Here is a 21,432-nt window from a genome sequence, read left to right on the forward strand (position 1 = left end):
AACAACGGCTGCGAGAAACTGGTACGTTCTGAAATAAGAGGGCTGATTGCGGTGCTTCAGGGACGCAACACAATCTCGAGTTTTAAGAGCATTTACTTCATCACGTAAAAGCGAACGCCACGACGAGTACCCGAAATACTACCCATGCTATGAGGTCCTATGGATTACACAGGTCATGGTTCATTGCCCCCGCTGTGTGTTTACCGTGAAGCGGCAGAAAATAAAGTGCTCTTATATTCAAAATTATTTTATAACCAAACTGTACATTTCCGGATATGAGTCCCTTATCAAAACTTTATCTGCTAAGTCCACTGTACAACTTCTGTAAGGTTCTCATATGTTTTCTGCTATTATAAATAATTCACCTTTGCTGTCCTGGGACAAAGTTGAGTGAGCGCAAGGTATGATCAATAAAAAGAATTCTTGACTCTGTGTTAAATTTTATCTGTGGTTGACTTGCTAGACAGTCTTTCTTGTTATTTATGTTTATAGAGAAGATTTTGGAGGAATTTTAAATGTATGTTGGTAGTTTCTTTGTTAGAAAGAAGCTGACAAAGAAACTACAAACACACATTTAATATTCCTCCAAAATCTTCTGAAGAAGAGAAATTTGTTAGCATCGAGTATAGCTTTCAGTGACAGGAAATCTTTTCTGAACGTATTTGTTGGAGTATATGGAAGTGAAATATGGACGATAAACAAAAAGAGAATGGATGTTTTTAAAATGTGGCGCTGCAGCAGAATGCTGAAGATTAGATGGGTAGATCACGTAACTAATGAGGAGATACCGAATAGAATTGGGGAGAAGGATCGGTTGGTAGGCCACATTCTGAGGTATCATGATGATGATGAGGTCCCCCACTCCAAGGAGCGTAGGGGACGAGGCGGGAGGCCCACACCGTTGACTAGGCGAGGTCCTAGCGGAGGTGGTTTGCCATTGCCTTCCTCCGACTGCGATGGGGATGAATGATGATGATGAAGACGACACAACACCCAGTCATCCCTGTCCCCATAGGGAATCGAAGCCGGGACACCGTGCGCGGGAAGCGAGAACGCTACCGCAAGACCACGGGCTGCGGACTGAGGCATCAAGGGATCACCAATTTAGTAACGGAGGGAAGCGTGGGAGGGGGGGGGGGGCGGGGGAATCGTAGAAGGACACCAAGAGATGAATACAGTAAGCAGATTCAGAAGGACGTAGGTTGCAGTAATTACTCGGAGATGAAGAGGCTTGCACAGGATAGAACAGCATGGAGAGCTGCATCAAATCAGTCTGTGGACTGAAGACCACAACAACAACAATAGTTTCTTTGTAATGAGATAATTTTGAGTTCCTTTGTAATGAGATAATTTTGTAATTGTTAGAGTCTTCTTATGTTGTGCAGTCCTTCTGTCAGTAATCAGAGTTTGGTTTCTCAATAACGATTTTCTTTAAAGTAAAACTCACCTCCGTGATTCATAATAAAGTTTTGAATTTTTATTGTGTGTGCATTGCACCTTACGCCACACGGAGCAAAATATTGTTCTGACAAAAAGATTTAGAGCAGATTATTTATCTTTAGTGGCTGTATCTGCTGATTTATATTTGCTTTTGAAGTACTCCAGGCACTAAAATAGCTTGCTGAGCAAGAGGTAAGTTACTTTTATTTCAAGGCAGATATCTCACTGCATTCTTGCGAAATCAGTGTGTAGCCGAGACTTTCAGGTATCGTGGTAGTAAGTAAGTTAATTTTCAGTGGACAGTGTGAGTAATTAAAACAATTATTTTCTTCCGAGTATAGCAGTAATTTATTAGTCTAACATCACACCTCATATTACGCATCGCTCATAATGTGCTTCGGTACTGACTTTTAATTATATGGTTTTCACTGAGCATGCAATTACTTTCTTTTGATATTCAGTTAGATTTATTTTATTTATTTCAGATTTTGTATTTCATGAAATTTAAATTTTCTATTTCACGACACTGTACACATGCAACACAGGGCAACTCAACAGTTAAATTTGCTCATAAAATGGTTCAAATGGCTCTGAGCACTATGGGACTTAACTTCTGAGGTCATCAGTCCTTTGAACTTAGAACTACTTAAACCTAACTAACCTAAGGACATCACACACATCCATGCCCGAGGCAGGATTCGAACCTCGGACCGTAGCGGTCGCGCGGTTCCAGACTGTAGCGCCTAGAACCTCTCGGCCACGGCGGCCGGCTTTTGCTCATTAATTGGATACGTTAGCTCTGGTATAAGTTATGTTAGGAGAAAGTAGTTGAAATCAGTGTGTACAGTTTTATCTCATATATAGACAAAATTTTATAGGAAGCTTACAATTCTATAATGGACTTTGTGAAACACCCTCCATAGACTCGATTGCAAGTGCTGTGTTGTGAGTATGGAGATCAAAAAGAACGAATGGTCAAATCGGTAAGTCTACATTCTTCCGGAAAATAGGAAGTACGACTGGGAAAAGTTTACATGGAAAGCCACTGGAGAAATTCAAGTTTAACAACTGAAATATTTTGGATGTGTCCATGCGAAAGCCACTGGAGAAATTCCAGTTTAGCAACTGAAATATTTTGGATGTGTCCATGCGAAAGTCATACGGTGAGCTGCAAAAGTTAATGAAGGAAATAAAGCTAAAAAACAGGTAGGGCCAAAGAGAGTGAAAAAACAGTGGATAGTGGAACAGAAGTAGCAATGAAAAAAGGGGCTCTTGGGTCGAAGTGGCAGTAACTGACTGAAGACAGAGAGACATGGAACTCCTCTTATCCCCTAGACCATGAGGCAGTTGAGGACTGGATCATAAAAGAAGGAAAACAACAATTATGCACAAAGATGTTGTTGAAATGAATGCAATTTTGATTTGTTAAGATGGTTCATTTTGCGCAATAACGTAAGTCACGTGTAAACTTGATCTTCGGACTAGCTTAGCTTATACGCATTTTTAACGTAATTCTGTTGCATGTGTCTAATTCAGATCGGTTTCGGCCATAGCGGCCGCCATCACAGAAACAAAAAGCAGTATATAAGATGGATAAGAAGTTCATCTTTCCGTTAAATGAATTAACTCATCTAAAGGAAAGATCAGTTGCATATTCGACTGATGTACCGCTTTTTATTTCTGTGTTGACGATCATTACGACCGAAGCGGATAAAAAACTGACAATAATTCGTACAGCTGAGGGCTAAAATGCATTTCTTCAAGCTTTATGTCTGACATTTCAGAGAATCCTAGTTCTTTCTCGAGTGCCACGTGTTCGTCATATTGCCTGATTAGAAGAGATACACAGAACTTTGTCTACCGTTGGTAGCTGATGACAGCAGCATTGCAAGAGAGACACGAGACAGGCTGCATTTTAGTTGAGCATTAAACATCAAACACCCACCTCTGCCAATGGGAGGAGACGGGAGAATCGATGAATAAAATTCTAAACTGTTGTACAATACGCTTCAGACAGGTATGTGCGAAGCTACGACATTAGAGCGTGAAACCATCCTTCGTGTTACTACAGCCGCGAAAGAAAATTGTTTCTGCACCACACAAAGTTGCATCACATATTTAACCGAAGTCCAAACCTTCTGAAAAACAGAAATTGGGATGATCATAAAACGGTTTCTCATTGCATTCGTCGCTGCAACGCCGAAATTAGAGATGTTGACGTATGCGCGGAATAGAAAAGCAACTTTCATCACTTAGCAGAGAAAAGACAGCTGGCCCTGATGAGACATCTGTAGGATTTGTAATGTAACACCTTTTTCCCCAGTATGAGTTTCGTTCTTTTAAATTTGTTCCCGAGAGTAAAAATGTTATCGAAGGAGGCTTACATCACACTGACTATAAGAAAAGAAAACGTGTAGTCATAAAACTGCCAAGAAGATAATGGATTCCTTAGTCTTTCCTTACGCCATTATTTATTCGTTTATTCGAATGACTCAGGTGCAGTATAAAAATACAGGTATGTAACATTAGTATATGTGTGTAACAAGATTACAGAAAAACAGAACTACATACAAAATTAATTAAATGTAAATATGTAAGTTCATAAACCATTATTGTTGTTGTTGTGGTCTTCAGTCCAGAGACTGGTTTGATGCAGCTCTCCATGCTACTCTATCCTGTGCAAGGTTCTTCATCTCCAAGTAAATACTGCAACCTAAATCCTTCTGAATCTGTTTAGTGTATTCATCTCTTGGTCTCCCTCCACGATTTTTACCCTCCACGATGCCCTCCAATACTAAGTTGGTGATCCCTTGATGCCTTAGAATATGCCCTACCAACTGACCACTTCTTCTAGTCAAGTTGTACCACAGATTTCTCTTCTCTCCAATTTTATTCAATACCTCCTCATTAGTTATGTGATCTACCCATCTAATCTTCAGCATTCTTCTGTAGCACCACATTTCGAAAGGTTCTATTCTCTTCTTGTCCAAACTATTTATCGTCCGTATTTCACTTCTATACATGGCTACACTCCATACAAATACTTTCAGAAACGACTTCCTGACACTTAAATGTATACTCGATGTTAACAAATTTCTCTTCCTCAGAAACGCTTTCCTTGCCATTGCCAGTCTACATTTTATATCCTCTCTACTTCGACCATCATCACTTATTTTGCTCCCCAAATATCAAAACTCATTTAAGCGTCTCATTTCCTAATCTAAGTCGGACGGAGTGGCCGAGCGGTTCTAGGCGCAGGTTCGAATCCTGCCTCGGGCATGGATGTGTGTGATGTCCTTAGGTTAGTTAGTTTAAGTAATTGTAAGTTCTAGGGGACTGATGACCAAAGACGTTAAGTCCCATAGTGCTCAGAGCCATTTGAACCATTTTTTCCTAATCTAATTCCCGCAGCATCACCCGATTAATTCGACTACATTCCACATAACCATATAAGAACTATATCGTCAACTTTCAGGAGGTCTCTCCAACTCTCCTGATTGGAACGCAAGGACATTCATCTCTAATGTGCTTGACTGTCTAGTTCGGAGTCCCACAGTCACAAAGCGGAGACTCTTTAGCGCCCCGTTTGTGAAGTGAGTTTGTGCATTGACTATGCCAAGTGCGTGCTATGTTCAGTTTGACCCAGTCGAATTCTGTGACATCAGTATCATAGTTACACGTTTGAAACCACTCACGCTCTTCAGGATTTTCAATAAGTTGACAATTATGATCCCACAGGTCTCTCACCTCGATATTATTGGAATGTAGTTGTTGTGCTTGCCATAACGGTGGGTTTCTTGAACGGGGTCTATTTCGTAGCAGACTTAAGACAAATGATTCTTAATCTACAAATTTATTTTCATTCTCATGCAAGAATTAGCTTCAGGTCAACCAGTTGTCATTGGAAACAGTGAGTTTGGTGACGCCAAACCGTGTTATTGTTAACCGCTAATGCAAAAAATTATTTTTGAATGGTAACAATAATCACACACTGAGTTCGGTAAAAAAATAGGCTGCAGACTCTGTTTACGAATATTAAAATAGGAAGAAGATAGCAAGCTTATGGCGCACAATGGCCACGTCATCGAACTGACTAGTTCCAATTAATTTACCAGCCAAGTATTATACAAAACCAACTTCATTACACCGGGAACTACGACACAAAAATGAAGAGGATTTGATTCAAACAGCATTATTTATTTAACATAAAATACAAGTTACAGCAATGATACAACCTTCTATCACCGATCCTTGAAGAAGAAGATAGAAGGAATATCAGATCGATTAGTTTAACGAAAAAGGATCGAAAATGTCTTTAATGGATTACTGAGATACAAAGATGAAGCTTATTTTCTGAGACCCAGCCGGTACGTCTACCTTTGTCACGGATAACAGGGGCGACGCGTCGTGGCATGGAAGCAGTGAGGCCTTGATGTGTCGCTGGATGGCGTTGACACCACATCTGCACACACGAGTCACTACATTCCCGCAAATCCCAGTCGGGGGTGAGCTGTGACGCCACGTTAAATGTGTTCAATAGGGACCAGATCTGGCGAGTTGGGCTGACAGCGCATCAATTGGCACTCGCCACTGTGTTCCTCGAACCACTTCAGCACACTCTTGGCCTTGTGACATGACGCATTATCTTCTTGAAAAATGTCACAGCCGTCAGGGAACATGATAGTCATGAAGGGGTGTACGTAGTCTGCAACCAGTGTACGATACTCCTTAGCCATCACGATGCCTTGCACGATTTCTAATGGACCCAGGGATGCCCACGTGAATGTTCCCCAGAGCATAATGCAGCCGCCGCCAGCCTGTCGCCATCCCGTAGTACAGGAGTCAAGGAAGACGTCGGACTCTCGCCCTCCCACCGGTGTGATGAACAGTCTGTCACTGCGCCAACGTCGAGTGCCGATCGTCACGTGCCCATTTCAGTCCTAATTGCCGATGTCGTGGTGTTAACGTTGGAGAATGCGTGGGTCGTCGGCTGCAGAGGCCTATCTAATTAGGAGTGTTCGGTGCACTGTGTGTTCAAACACACTTGTACTTTGCACAGCATTAACGTCTGATGTTAGTTCCGACACAGTTCGCCGCCTACCCAGTTTCACCAATCTGCCGAGTCTGCGACGTCCGACATCGGTAATGAGGAGTAGCCGTCCAACCCCACGACGTTTGGTCGTCGTCTCACCTTGGTTTCGTCACATGTTGAAGGCACTCATGACTAGCAGTCATTTTTCGCCAGGTGACGCTGCTATCGCCTGGACGGGTTCATGTGTATAGAACTACGATTTCTGTCCATTTGGACATAATCATGGTGTTTTTCCAACATTGCCAGATCTTTTCAGTTGTTGCACTCTTACATTTCTGCTTTGTTGAAGGGTTTGTTCACTTGTTCACTAGGGACTGAGAACAACAGATCGTCTACTAAAAATCAAGCTGCTTTCATAAACAGAGTTCTTTTATTGATTTCCGATGGTCAGTATATGTATAATTTAGCTACTACAGGTCAAGCTGTATTAAGTAAACCAAGGGACTGAGCTTACAATGTTGCCAACTTTTTTTTTGTATGCCCATCCTTCTAAGTGAAGGTTTCAGTGAGTTCGGCAGTTCACTTACGTAAGAAAATGGAATCACTACAACCGCCCTTTCGATGTTATTTATTATAGTGCTACCAGTTTCGGTGATTCAGTGCTCCATCTTCATGCTCTAACTAACGCTGAAGGGAATAACTCCAGTCGTAAACACGATTCCATCCGTGGCCAACATCTGTGAACTGGATTCCGTAGACCGTAACAACGATGTCGTGTCTCCAACAATAAACTACCAACCGCAGCTCGTAGTTGATGATTGGAGACGCAGATGTTGTCCACTGCTCGAATCGTCTATACCATTGGAGTAAGCCCCCTCAACGTCAGTTAAGGCCTGAAGATGGTGTACTGAATCACCGAAACTGGTAGCCACAAAATAAAAAACATCGATAGGTGTTCCATTTTATTACCTTGCCCTGCCGAGAAAAAACTTTACTGCTTGACATTCAGAGCTCTATTTGATCTTCCGTCTACAGTGGATTATGTTCCTTTGGAAATTTGGTAAGACGTCTCCTATTTCGCCAAGCGTTTAGAATTTTACTGCACTTGGCTGCCAGGCACCATCGCAAAGAGAGGAGTCCGCAGCCAGTCCTCTGGTCTTTATACGCTAGGAGGTGACCCTGAGGGCTACTTCCGGTCCTCTTTACGTCGCCGTCCTCCTGAGACACTGACTTCCGCCGGCAACTCTTGAGCTGGCGCCCCAGAGACCTCTCGGCTTTGATCTCTGATGCAGAAAGAAACAGCGCCCCGCGCGCCGGAGGATAAGTGAATTGGCGTGCGGCTCTCTATGGGAGCGAGAAGCCGTCGTTACTTCCATCCTCCGAGATCCTTAGTGCCGCGCGGAGCAGGGAAATTTCGGAGGAATTTGGAGAGCGTCTGTGCCTATTCGAGACTAAATATGAAAGCATGGAAGGCAGATCCGTGAAAGGACTTAGACACACATGACTTGCAACGAATTCGCTGGAACTGCAGAGAATCTGTACGTACTTACGTACTCCGACTTATCGACTACTGCGTATACACTCTAAGACAAACAAAAAATAATTCTCGATGGTGAGTGTTCGTCGGAGGTGAGGGTATCATCTGGAGTGCCTCAAGGAAGTGTGGTAGGTTCGCTGTTGTTTTCTATCTACATAAATGATCTTTTGGATAGGGTGGATAGCAATGTGCGGCTGTTTGCTGATGATGCTGTGGTGTACGGGAAGGTGTCGTCGTTGAGTGACTGGAGGAGGATACAAGATGACTTGGACAGGTTTTGTGATTGGTGTAAGGAAAATGGTTCAAATGGCCCTGAGCACTATGGGACTCAACTGCTGTGGTCATCAGTCCCCTAGAACTTAGAACTACTTAAACCTAACTAACCTAAGGACATCACACACAGCCATGCCCGAGGCAGGATTCGAACCTGCGACCGTAGCAGTCGAACGGTTCCGGACTGCGCGCCTAGAACCGCGAGACCACCGCGGCCGGCGATTGGAGTAAGGAATGGCAGCTAACTCTACATATAGATAAATGTAAATTAATGCAGATGAATAGGAAAAAGAGTCCCGTAATGTTTGAATACTCCATCAGTAGTGTAGCGCTTGACACAGTCACGTCGATTAAATATTTGGGCGTAACATTGCAGAGCGATATGAAGTGGGACAAGCATGTAATGGCAGTTGTGGGGAAGGTGGATAGTCGTCTTCGGTTCATTGGCAGAATTTAGGGAAGATGTGGTTCAACTGTAAAGGAGACCGTTATAAAACACTAATACGACCTATTCTTGAGTACTGCTCGAGCGTTTGGGATCCCTATCAGGTCTGCTTGAGGGAGGACATAGAAGCAATTCAGAGGCGGGCTGCTACATTTGTTACTGGTAGGTTTGATCATCACGCGAGTGTTACGGAAATGCTTCAGGAACTCGGGTGGGAGTCTCTGGAGGAAAGGAGGCGTTCTTTTCGTGAATCGCTACTGAGGAAATTTAGAGAACCAGCATTTGTGGCTGACTGCAGTACAGTTTTACTACCGACAACTTATATTTCGCTGAAAGACCAAAAAGATAAGATGAGAGAGATTAGGGCTCGTGCAGCCGCATATAGGCAGTCACTTTTCCCTCGTTCTCTTTGGGAGTGGAAAAGGGAGAGAAGATGCTAGTTGTGGTACGAGGTACCCTCCGCCACTCACCGTATGGTGGATATATGTAGATGTTCTCATGTTCAGACAAACAAATGATTACAGTTTCAGCAAAAATTGGATGGTATATTCAAGAGAAAGAGCTCCACAAATAGAGCAAGTCAATAACGCGTTGGTCCACTTGTCACCCTTACTCAGGCTGTTATTCGGCTTGAGATTGGTTGGTAGAGTTTTTGGATGACCGCCTGATAAACATCGTGCCAAGTTCTCTCCAGATGGTGCGTTCAGTCGTCAAAATCCCGAGCTGGTTGGAGTGTCCTGTCGATAATGATTCAAACTTTCTCAATTGGGGGAGATCCAGCGACCTTTCGGCCAATGTAGGATTTTCCAAGCACAGAGGCAAGCAGTAGAAACTCTCGCCGTGTGTGACAAGGCATTATATTGCTGGAAAATAAGCCCAGGATGGTTTGCTACGATGGGCAACAAAACGGGGAACATCAATATCGTCGACGTACCGCTGTGTTGTAAGGATGCTGCGGATGAGAACCATAGGTGTCCAGATATGAAAATAAATGGCACCCTAGGCTATCGTCACTCCTGGTTGTCGGGTCGTGTAGCAAGCGACAGTCAGGTTAGTATGCCACCACAGTACGGAGCGTCTCCTGTAACATTTTCGACCTGGAATCTCACTGACGGGTGTAGAACTGTCTTCACTGATAAGTAGCACTTCGAACTGAGCCCAATGACCATTGAAGAAAGAATTTGGCATGATATCCATCAGCAGAGCATCCAACAACTCTATCAATCAATGTCAAGCTGAATAACTGCTTGCCTAAGGACCAGAGGTGATGAACCAAAACGTTGTTTTGATCTTTCTCTTCAATAAATCATCCAAATTTTCTGAAACTGTAAACATTAATTTGTGTGTTCATACACGTCACATCTACCGGTTTCCGTCCCATTCGGATAATTCATTCGTGGTGGGTCTTTCTCTTTTTTCTTAGAATGTAATACTGCCACCAAACTCTTCGACTGTATTTTAATCAACCGCTGGTAAAAGAAGAAAGCATGAATGCACGGCACAACTGCCATTTGAACAAATTTGTTATGCAAGATAAATAGATGTATCATCTGAATATACACACATCAAAAAAAGTTTTGCATCACCTTGGTTCCAAGAGATCTGGAACCTGTACAGGAAACTGGAATAGATATCAACATAAACATCATTTCTGCCCTTTGTATTCCTCATGAAAACCGCACATTGCATGTTGTACCACCATAAAGCGAGACCTTTAGAGGTGGTGGTCCAGATTGCTGTACACTTGTACCTCTAATATTCAATAGCATGTCCTCTTGCATTGATGCGTGCCTGCATTCGTCATGGTATACTATCCACAAGTTCATCAAGGCACTGTTGGTCCAAATTGTTCCACTCCTCAATGGCGATTCGTCGTAGCTCCTTCAGAGTGCTTGGTGGGTTACGTCGTCAATAAACAGCTCTCTTAAATCTATCCCAGGCATGTTCAATAGGGTTCATGTCTGCAGAACATGCTTGCCACTCTAGTCGAACGATGTCGTTATCGCCTCGGGCATGGATGCGTGTGATGTCCTTAGGTTAGGTAGGTTTAAGTAGTTCTAAGTTCTAGGGGACTGATGACCTCAGATGTTAAGTCCCATAGTGCTCAGAGCCATTTGGACCATCTGATGTCGTTATCCTGAAGGAAGTCATTCGCAAGATGTACAAGATGGGGGCGCGAATTGTCGTCCATGAAGACGAATGCCTCGCCAATTGTTGCTGATATGGTTGCACTATCAGTCGGAGAATAGCATTCAGGTATCGTACAGCCGTTACTGCGCCTTTCATGACCACCAGCGGTATACGTCGGCCGCACATAATGCCACCCCAAAACAGCAGGGAACCTCCACCCTGCTCCAATCGCTGGACGGTGTGTATAGGGCGTTAAGACTGACCGGGTTGCCTCCAAACAAGTTTCCGACGATTGTCTGGTTGAAGGCATATGCAACACTCATCAGCGAAGAGAACGTGATGCCAGTTATTGGGCCCATCTGCACCGCGCTGCATGTTGTCGTGGTTGCAAAGATGGACCTCACCATGGGCATCGGGAGTGAAGTTGCGCATCATGCAGCCTACTGCGCACAGTTTGAGTCGTAACATGAGGTCCTGTAGCTGCAACATGGTGGCGTTGTTGTCAGGTCTCCTCCGAACTGGAACTGAGTGGCTGTTTGACCTCCTCCGTGTAATAGGCGCAGCTCATACGTGGTTGTTTACATCTTTGGGCGGGTTTAGTGACATCTTTGAGGAGTCAAAGGGACTGTGTCTGTGATACAATAACCACAGTCAATGTTTGTCTTCAGGTGATCTGGGAACAGGGGTGATGCAAAACTTTTTTTGACGTGTGTATATGAAGGCACTACAAATTCAGCTAACTATTTTACACGTTATGTAATCATCAGATTTTGTACATTGTTCAAAAATATTTCACTGTTTATTGTGTTTTGTTCCCAGCTAAAAGACGATCTGCAGGTTGCGAAGCAATTCCCGTGAGAGGTCGCGTTTGTGATACAGTCCGTTCACTTGCCGTGTTTGCGACACTTGCTCGGAGACCCACTTGTACGGAGAAGAAATGTGTTGACAATTTTACGGAGCTCGGGACACTACAGGTAGTGGACAGGGTGCTCCAGAAGTAGGCCTGTCTGCGACGTTTTTTGGGGAAGGCCAAAGCCCGTTTCCTGCGCAAGGTTCCCTGTCCCCGCGCCAGTTTTTAGTGTGCGTGACTTTCTTCCAGACTTCAGTACTGCAGTTGACCTCTGAATGGCAAGCAATCTTGCGTGTTTTAGGGCTGCGGTGATGGAGTTCACTGAGAGCACCAAAGGAAAGGCTTTACCGATTTACAACGGTCGTTGGTGTATAGTGGGCTGTACAAACAACAAGAAGTGACTTACTGGCGTTGTGTAACCTTTAAAGAGAATTAATGCAAAGGGAGCCTATGCACAGAAAGTAACAGTTTTAGAAGAAAGCGGCCATGTCTGTATTCCAGGTGAAGCAGCAAGTGAAGTGCAAAAACATATTGTCAACTCAAAGAAGCGGGAAAAAGGAACAGACGCTACAGTTTCATCAGTTGAAGAAGTGGAGCAGCTCTTCAGTCGAGGCTACGACTTACTAACATTATCATCACCATACAGAAGTGCGAAACAAACTTTACTTCGTATTAGGCGAAGATATATAGGTACTACGCAAGATCCCACCGATCCTGGAGGAATATTCTTCTAAGAAAGTAATTTTCTGATGAATGGTGTTACCAATTTCTTACTTGTAGATCCTAACAGCGGACCGTATGACAGAATACTGGTATTTGCTAGCGGAAATGGAAAATCATGTTTATCAAACCACGAATCGTTCTTAGTGGATGGAAGGTTCAAGAGTTCGAGCAAGCAGTTTGGATAGTTGGTTGTACTCCATGCCGACCTTAATAGTTCTTGGGAGGAAACTAAAACCACTCCAGTTGTTTACGCTTTATTGCAAAATAAAAAGCAAGGAACATATTAATGTTTTTTTAAGCTATTAAAACTGACGTACCTGGATAGAACCCTGCATCTGAGCATGATGGACTTTGAAATTGCTATCGTCCAAGCAGCTAACAGATTGTTTCTTGGAACAGAGGCTGCTAATTGCGACCATGAGCCGGCAGAGGTGGCCGAGCGGTTCTAGGCGCTTCAGTCCTGAACCGCGCGACTGCTACGGTCGCAGGCTCAAATCCTGCCTCGGGCATGGATGTGTGTGATGTCCAAGGAATAGAAAAGCAACTGGAATCACTCAACAGAGGAAAGTCCACTGGACCTGACGGGATACCAATTCGATTCTACACAGAGTACGCGAAAGAACTTGCCCCCCTTCTAACAGCCGTGTACCGCAAGTCTCTAGAGGAACGGAGGGTTCCAAATGATTGGAAAAGAGCACAGGTAGTCCCAGTCTTCAAGAAGGGTCGTCGAGCAGATGCGCAAAACTATAGACCTATATCTCTGACGTCGATCTGTTGTAGAATTTTAGAACATGTTTTTTGCTCGAGTATCATGTCGTTTTTGGAAACCCAGAATCTACTATGTAGGAATCAACATGGATTCCGGAAACAGCGATCGTGTGAGACCCAACTCGCGTTATTTGTTCATGAGACCCAGAAAATATTAGATACAGGCTCCCAGGTAGATGCTATTTTTCTTGACTTCGCCGGCCGGAGTAGCCGTGCGGTTCTGGGCGCTACAGTCTGGAGCCGAGCGGCCGCTACGGTCGCGGGTTCGAATCCTGCCTCGGGCATGGCTGTGTGTGATGTCCTTAGGTTAGTTAGGTTTAATTAGTTCTAAGTTCTAGGCGACTGATGACCTCCGAAGTTAAGTCGCATAGTGCTCAGAGCCACTTGAACCACTTTCTTGACTTCCGGAAGGCGTTCGATACAGTTCCGCACTGTCGCCTGATAAACAAAGTAAGAGCCTACGGAATATCAGACCAGCTGTGTTACTGGATTGAAGATTTTTTAGCAAACAGAACACAGCATGTTGTTATTAATGGAGAGACGTCTACAGACGTTAAGGTAACCTCTGGCGTGCCACAGGGGAGTGTTATGGGACCATTGCTTTTCACAATATATATAAATGACCTAGTAGATAGTGTCGGAAGTTCCATGCGGCTTTTCGCGGATGATGCTGTAGTATACAGAGAAGTTGCAGCATTAGAAAATTGTAGCGAAATGCAGGAAGATCTGCAGCGGATAGGCACTTGGTGCAGGGAGTGGCAACTGTCCCTTAACATAGACAAATGTAATGTATTGCGAATACATAGAAAGAAGGATCCTTTATTGTATGATTATATGATAGCGGAACAAACACTGGTAGGAGTTACTTCTGTAAAATATCTGGGAGTATGCGTGCGGAACGATTTGAAGTGGAATGATCATATAAAATTAATTGTTGGTAAGGCGGGTACCAGGTTGAGATTCATTGGGAGAGTGCTTAGAAAATGTAGTCCATCAACAAAGGAGGTGGTTTACAAAACACTCGTTCGACCTATACTTGAGTATTGCTCATCAGTGTGGGATCCGTACCAAATCGGGTTGACGGAGGAGATAGAGAAGATCCAAAGAAGAGCGGCGCGTTTCGTCACAGGGTTATTTGGTAACCGTGATAGCGTTACGGAGATGTTTAATAAACTCAAGTGGCAGACTCTGCAAGAGAGGCGCTCTGCATCGCGGTGTAGCTTGCTCGCCAGGTTTCGAGAGGGTGCGTTTCTGGATGAGGTATCGAGTATATTGCTTCCCCCTACTTATACCTCCCGAGGAGATCACGAATGTAAAATTAGAGAGATTAGAGCGCGCACGGAGGCTTTCAGACAGTCGTTCTTCCCGCGAACCATACGCGACTGGAACAGGAAAGGGAGGTAATGACAGTGGCACGTAAAGTGCCGTCCGCCACACACCGTTGGGTGGCTTGCGGAGTATGAATGTAGATGTAGATGTAGATAGGTTTAAGTATTTCTAAGTTCTAGGGGCTGATGACCTCCGATGTTAAGTTCCATAGTACTCAGAGCCATTTGCGACTATGATTTTAATCAATGTTTGTGAAAGTGCTACGGCCTCGTTCCAGCCTACAAGGAAGACGAGGAAATACACCTCCACAAATTTTGTGTTCTCCTCTAACACATCCTCTCTTGGAAATGTTGGATGATGGCTGGCTTTGTATTCAGGAAAGCACACTTGAAAACCAAAAACTTCGGGACCTTTATGACTAATTTGTGAACCAGTGGCTCGATAACGAACATCTTCCAAGAGAAATGTGGAATTGCAGTGGGAGGCACCATCGCGCTGATAACGTCTCAGAAGGATGGAAACGAAGAATAAACAAGGTAATATCAAAACTTCATCCGAATGTTTGCTCTTTAGTGATAAATCTTAGAGAAGATGCAGAGTACCACCGCCACCAGTTTGACCGATTAATTTTAAACCTTGAGGGGAACAGAAGAAAAAACTCAGCAATGAAGACTAACGAAACAATTGCAAAGACTTTAAAGAAACATGAAACTGATGGGAACTTAAAATCATTTCTGACTATTGCGGCCTACTCAGAAAAATTACAATGTCTAAGAAAATTACAGAATCATTAAAACATTTGTGAATATTGAAATGTAATTTAATGTAATCATTGGCAATCTTGTAAATATCTTAAATAAATTCAATGGGGACGAAAAGAGACTACCTCCCCGTGGTGTTCCCTGGAAACGACGAGAAGTTGATAAACGTCTCTTGAAATTTAAAACATTATCTAATGAATAACGGCAAGACTATCTCAGAGACCAAGCTTTTTCTAGGGAATAATCGCAGCCTTCGCCTTGAAGGTTCTTGGAACCAAAATCTGTGTGGCCGGACACCGAATACAATGTCTTAGAAATGAAATCCATACTCTGTCCCTCCGTTAGAAGATAAACAGACTAGCATGTAACTACAGGGTGTTTCAAAAATGACCGGTATATTTGAAACGGCAATACAAACTAAACGAGCAGCGATAGAAATACACCGTTTGTTGCAATATGCTTGGGACAACAGTACATTTTCAGGCAGACATACTTTCGAAATTACAGTAGTTACAATTGTCAACAACAGATGGCGCTGCGGTCTGGGAAACTCTATAGTACGATATTTTCCACATATCCACCATGCGTAGCAATAATATGGCGTAGTCTCTGAATGAAATTACCCGAAACCTTTGACAACGTGTCTGGCGGAATGGCTTCACATGCAGATGAGATGTACTGCTTCAGCTGTTCAATTGTTTCTGGATTCTGGCGGTACACCTGGTCTTTCAAGTGTCCCCACAGAAAGAAGTCACAGGGGTTCATGTCTGGCGAATAGGGAGGCCAATCCACGCCGCCTCCTGTATGTTTCGGATAGCCCAAAGCAATCACACGATCATCGAAATATTCATTCAGGAAATTAAAGACGTCGGCCGTGCGATGTGGCCGGGCACCATCTTGCATAAACCACGAGGTGTTCGCAGTGTCGTCTAAGGCAGTTTGTACCGCCACAAATTCACGAAGAATGTCCAGATAGCGTGATGCAGTAATCGTTTCGGATCTGAAAAATCGGCCAATGATTCCTTTGGAAGACATGGCGGCCCAGACCAGTACTTTTTGAGGATGCAGGGACGATGGGACTGCAACATAGGGCTTTTCGGTTCCCCATATGCGCCAGTTCTGTTTATTGACGAAGCCGTCCAGGTAAAAATAAGCTTCGTCAGTAAACCAAATGCTGCCCACATGCATATCGCCGTCATCAATCCTGTGCACTATATCGTTAGCGAATGTCTCTCGTGCAGCAATGGTAGAAGCGCTGAGGGGTTGCCGCGTTTGAATTTTGTATGGATAGAGGTGTAAACTCTGGCGCATGAGACGATACGTGGACGTTGGCGTCATTTGGACCGCAGCTGCAACACGGCGAACGGAAACCCGAGGCCGCTGTTGGATCACCTGCTGCACTAGCTGCGCATTGCCCTCTGTGGTTGCCGTACGCAGTCGCCCTACCTTTCCAGCACGTTCATCCGTCACGTTCCCAGTCTGTTGAAATTTTTCAAACAGATCCTTTATTGTATCGCTTTTCGGTCCTTTGGTTACATTAAACCTCCGTTGAAAACTTCGTCTTGTTGCAACAACACTGTGTTCTAGGCGGTGGAATTCCAACACCAGAAAAATCCTCTGTTCTAAGGAATACACCATGTTGTCCACAGCACACTTGCACGTTGTGAACAGCACACGTACAGAATGGCGCACCCACAGACTGCGTTGTCGTCTACATCGTTCACATCACTTGCAGCGCCATCTGTTGTTGAAAATTGTAACTACTGTAATTTCGAAAGTTTGTCTGCCTGAAAATGTACTGTTGTCCCAAGCATATTGCAAAAAACGGTGTATTTCTATCGCTGCTCGTTTAGTTTGTATTGCCGTTTCAAATATACCGGTCATTTTTGAAACACCCTGTAGCAAAGACAAAACAAATTATCAAAAAAAGTAACTATTCGCACTTTTGCAACCTTTCAACGTATGTTAAAACTAATTTCTGGTAACCCAAGTCGTATACTACAGTAGGCCTGTTGAGGATATGATTAGGCGAACAAGAGCGATCACCCTTGCTCGCCGCCTGTGTTGTGAACGCTGGCGTAAAATGGAACGGTCATAGGTCGTTATGTAGCGCGGCACGGCCGGTTGGTAGAGCAGAAGTTCTTCAGAGGAATGAGTATAGTTAGGTTTGGCGAAGCCTTAGATATGAAGATACAGTATATACAGGGCAGTGCTTAAGGGTAAATTTCACCAAAAAATTTTAATTTAATTCTACTTTCCTGATAGCAACTAAATTTTAAAATCGTGTCTCTTATGTAAAGATATAGCAATATCGAAATTTAGAAGTTTTGCATCCCTCCTGGAAGGCGGCACGTGTGTCTGCTCCTGAAAACTGAAAGGTTGGCCGAATGAAGGAAGAGAGTAGGAGCAGGTGAGGTAAAATTCTCGGTACAGCTCTTTACGTGAAAGTACATTTAGTTATTAGTCAGAGAGATACGTAACTTTACACTGAAGAGCCCGAAGGTGCGAAACCGTATTCCCATCGTAAGTAGATACATAGTCTCAATAGCAAACTGAGGTTGATTCGATGTTTTCAGGCCGTCTGCTCTTGATAAAATGGGCAGAATCTGTAGCGGAGCTCGTAGATCTCGACAGCACCGGCTGGAGGGCGCTGTCGTCGGTGTCTGTCGTAGTGCCAACATAATAACTAGCGCCTAAGCGGTGGCATCGTTGCTATCGATACCACAAGAAGTCCATAATTTTACTGGTTTTCGAGATTTGAATTTTTAATATGATTTTAATGGTATTCTTGAAAACCAACTTTTATTACTCACAGCTCGATTTTCAAATGACACATTTAGTAGGTACATTCTCAATACATAGTTCAACGGTTCCGTGTATCCTTTTTCTGAGAAATATGAATAATTTTGTTCTCCGTGTTTATTTGAAATTTGAGCCTTAAATTTTCTTTGATTACCGGTGCGTAAATCTGTTGTTAAAATAAACAAATTACATTTTCGGTAACATTGATGCACAGAAGTACTTCCTGCAAAAATTTCATTCAGATTGGTTAATACTTATGATACAAATGTTGGCACTGAGCTTAGAAACCTATGGTAAAATGGATTTTAACATTTTTACCAAAACACGAATGTTCCTACAAGATACATACCGATTAAAATTCACTGGCACGATAACGTTTTCCCTTCTTGGTTATATCAGGATTCTTCTTGTAATTTCAAGACCAGGGTACTCTTTTTCTTGAATTTTCTGAATAAAAACCTACTCACAATCTTCTTGAGAAGGAACAGTGGTAGGGATAATTGATCGCAAGCCAATGCCTATTTACTTGGGGCTTGTTCATTTTACCGAACAGGACTTCATCGTGTTCCCTAAATTTATATTTACACAGTCAACAGGCAAAGGAACTGATTTGCAACGACTGACTACCAATTGTTTCTCTTTGGTTTTCCAGGAAATCATGCAACTTGTTTTTCCCAGTTTGAGTTTATGCCAAGTTCGGTGTAAAGCTGGATCTGTTTCACGGTGATAGTAATAAAAAATTATCTTTGGCATTTTTGGTGTGCCACACCCCCTTATACAGCCCGTATTTAAAACGTTTCTTAGACGTACTTGTAATTCGAATACAGCCAAGTCATTTTCGGATGTAAGAGTAAACACTCCAAAGCAGCACAAATGCCGAGTTAGGAACTTCAAGCAGACAGACACATCAGCATCAATGTATCAGTGCAGGATGCCTACTCTATATTTTTATTGTATGTGATGGTATCTTGATGCGCTTGGTGTTATGTTATGGTGCTTCAAAACTTTGAACAGAACGAAAAAATTCCGTTTACAACAACATTACAATAGCTTCCATGCAAAAGACTATGGACACTTGGAACGCGAACAGCAAGAAGCTGATGTGGAAAAACAGGAAAAAAAAAAAAACGCTTTCGAGCGGTGTGACTGAAGAAAATATTCATCATATGGGAGCAGAGAAATAAAGATATCAATAATTTTCCCAACATTTTCACTACCGAAATACATTTTTGTTTATTGGAGAGCAACACTCAACGAATGAATCTGAAGTTAGATCAAGTTACTTTAAACTACATTTCAGTTTGCAGAGGCTCGCGCGCACTTTCAATGCTTTCGGGCTATGCTCACAGTGTGGAAGCTCAGTTACAGCTGGAACATGTACACCTGCAGTGTGACGTTTGGGTGATTGTAGTTTTATAGCAAAAATAGTATCTTCGGCATCTGTTTCTTCAATGTAACTTTCGACGACTTGAGAAGTCTGCAGCTATGATGATGTTTATATTTAGTCTGACGATCTGGCGGGTCATGGCAATAGCCTGACATTCTGTGTGGGTGGTAAGGGTGTTGTGATCTGACCCATCTCGTCGTGGTCTGCGGTACGTCTGCTCAAGTCACACTGATCCATTATGTTCGGTGGCCGTGCGGTTCTGGGCGCTACAGTCTGGAGCCGAGCGACCGCTGCGGTCGCAGGTTCGAATCCTGCCTCGGGCATGGATGTGTGTGATGTCCTTAGGTTAGTTGGGTTTAATTATATCTAAGTTCTAGGTGACTGATGACCTCAGAAGTTAAGTCAGTGCTCAGAGCCATTTGAGCCATTATGTTCGGTTCATAGCGACAACAAGATCCGTACACACATTTTACCGGTAGGTAGTGTTGCGCCGCGATATCGATGTTGACCTTTAACTCGCGGGACGACATGGTTCAAATGCTAATCATTTCTGCAGAACATATTAATGTACATGTCTTATGAATATGAACGTCTGATCTCTAGTCGTTCAAGGTGTTCTGTTTCCTTTCTTTTTCTGAACATGAAAGTGTATAAATTGTTGTTGTTCCTTTTAGTCAAATTGGAACTTCGCTTTGGTGACAAGCTACTAGAGAATTGAGTGGCTGATGTAAATGGCTGTACAGCGTTGTGTGGTATTATTAACAAACTCTAGTATTTTTGTGTAGCAGCGTCGTATTGTTAGATGTCAACGTGATAGTCACTAGCTGTAAGAGCGCTTAGTCAGTCATCAGAAGCAACACAAGAAGGCGTGAAAACGGTTGCAGTGAAGTTTTGGAGGGCAAAGTAGGAAAATGTGGTATATTTGAAGACGCTGAATGGACAATGCAGTTTCATATCTGTACTACCTGTAGCACAATGAAGTCAGGACTGGTTTCGACCGTTAGAATGCGATCTGAATGGAACACTGTCCATTGTTTCCTACTGAGCAACTCTTACCCCGATTGCAGGTGTCAGGAAGGGGAAAAACCATACTTTAACTCACCTTAATGAAAACTGGGCGAATTAAAGTGACGAAAGATCTACGGTTTTAAACATACTGGGACACAAAATATTATTCTCTCGGAATAAGTGGCTTGGCTTTGTATTTTCGCGACCGTGAAAGTTTGTAACATTTCTTGTGCGATAATTTAATTCGCACTGGGCAATCGGACTTTTTAATTAAATGAAGAGTAGGTTTTAAACAATTGCTAAAATTCGCAGTTATTTCGGTGAGACGGCCACAATGGCCGCTATGAGAACTTCGCCCAAGATTGTTAGTGCAGTGCCGCGCGGGATTAGCCGAGCGGTCTGGGGCGCTGCAGTCATGGACTGTGTGGCTGGTCCCTGCGGAGGTTCGAGTCCTCCCTCGGACATGGGTGTGTGTGTTTGTCCATAGGATAATTTAGGTTAAGTCGTGTGTAAGCATAGGGACTGATGATCTTGTTAGTGCAGTTTATACAACAACACTCACCGGCTTTTCCACTTGGTGATGTGTTCATAAGTCATTACTGTTATAAAATACATAACTATTCGCACCAATATATTTACAACGATATATACATCCGCACGCTCCAAGGCCAGGAAAAGGAAAGGTAACGAAGATAGCGACAAAGAAAGAAAGACAGACAAACAATAAACATCGCTTCACAAAGATGTTGTAGTCTATGTCCCTCTCTCCAGATTTTGAAACACTATGGATTTAATGACTCAGTACATAATTATATATGGTAAAAGTAATTCTACTAACACAAGAAAAACAGGAAAGAATACTGATATGTCGTTATGATATCTCTGTCACTGTGACACATTCGTGTTCCTCTATGGGTTATTATCGGATCTTCTAGCGCTGTGTAACC

Source organism: Schistocerca nitens, chromosome 5 (genome assembly GCF_023898315.1).
Source record: "Schistocerca nitens isolate TAMUIC-IGC-003100 chromosome 5, iqSchNite1.1, whole genome shotgun sequence".
Classification (NCBI taxonomy): Eukaryota; Metazoa; Arthropoda; class Insecta; order Orthoptera; family Acrididae; genus Schistocerca; species Schistocerca nitens.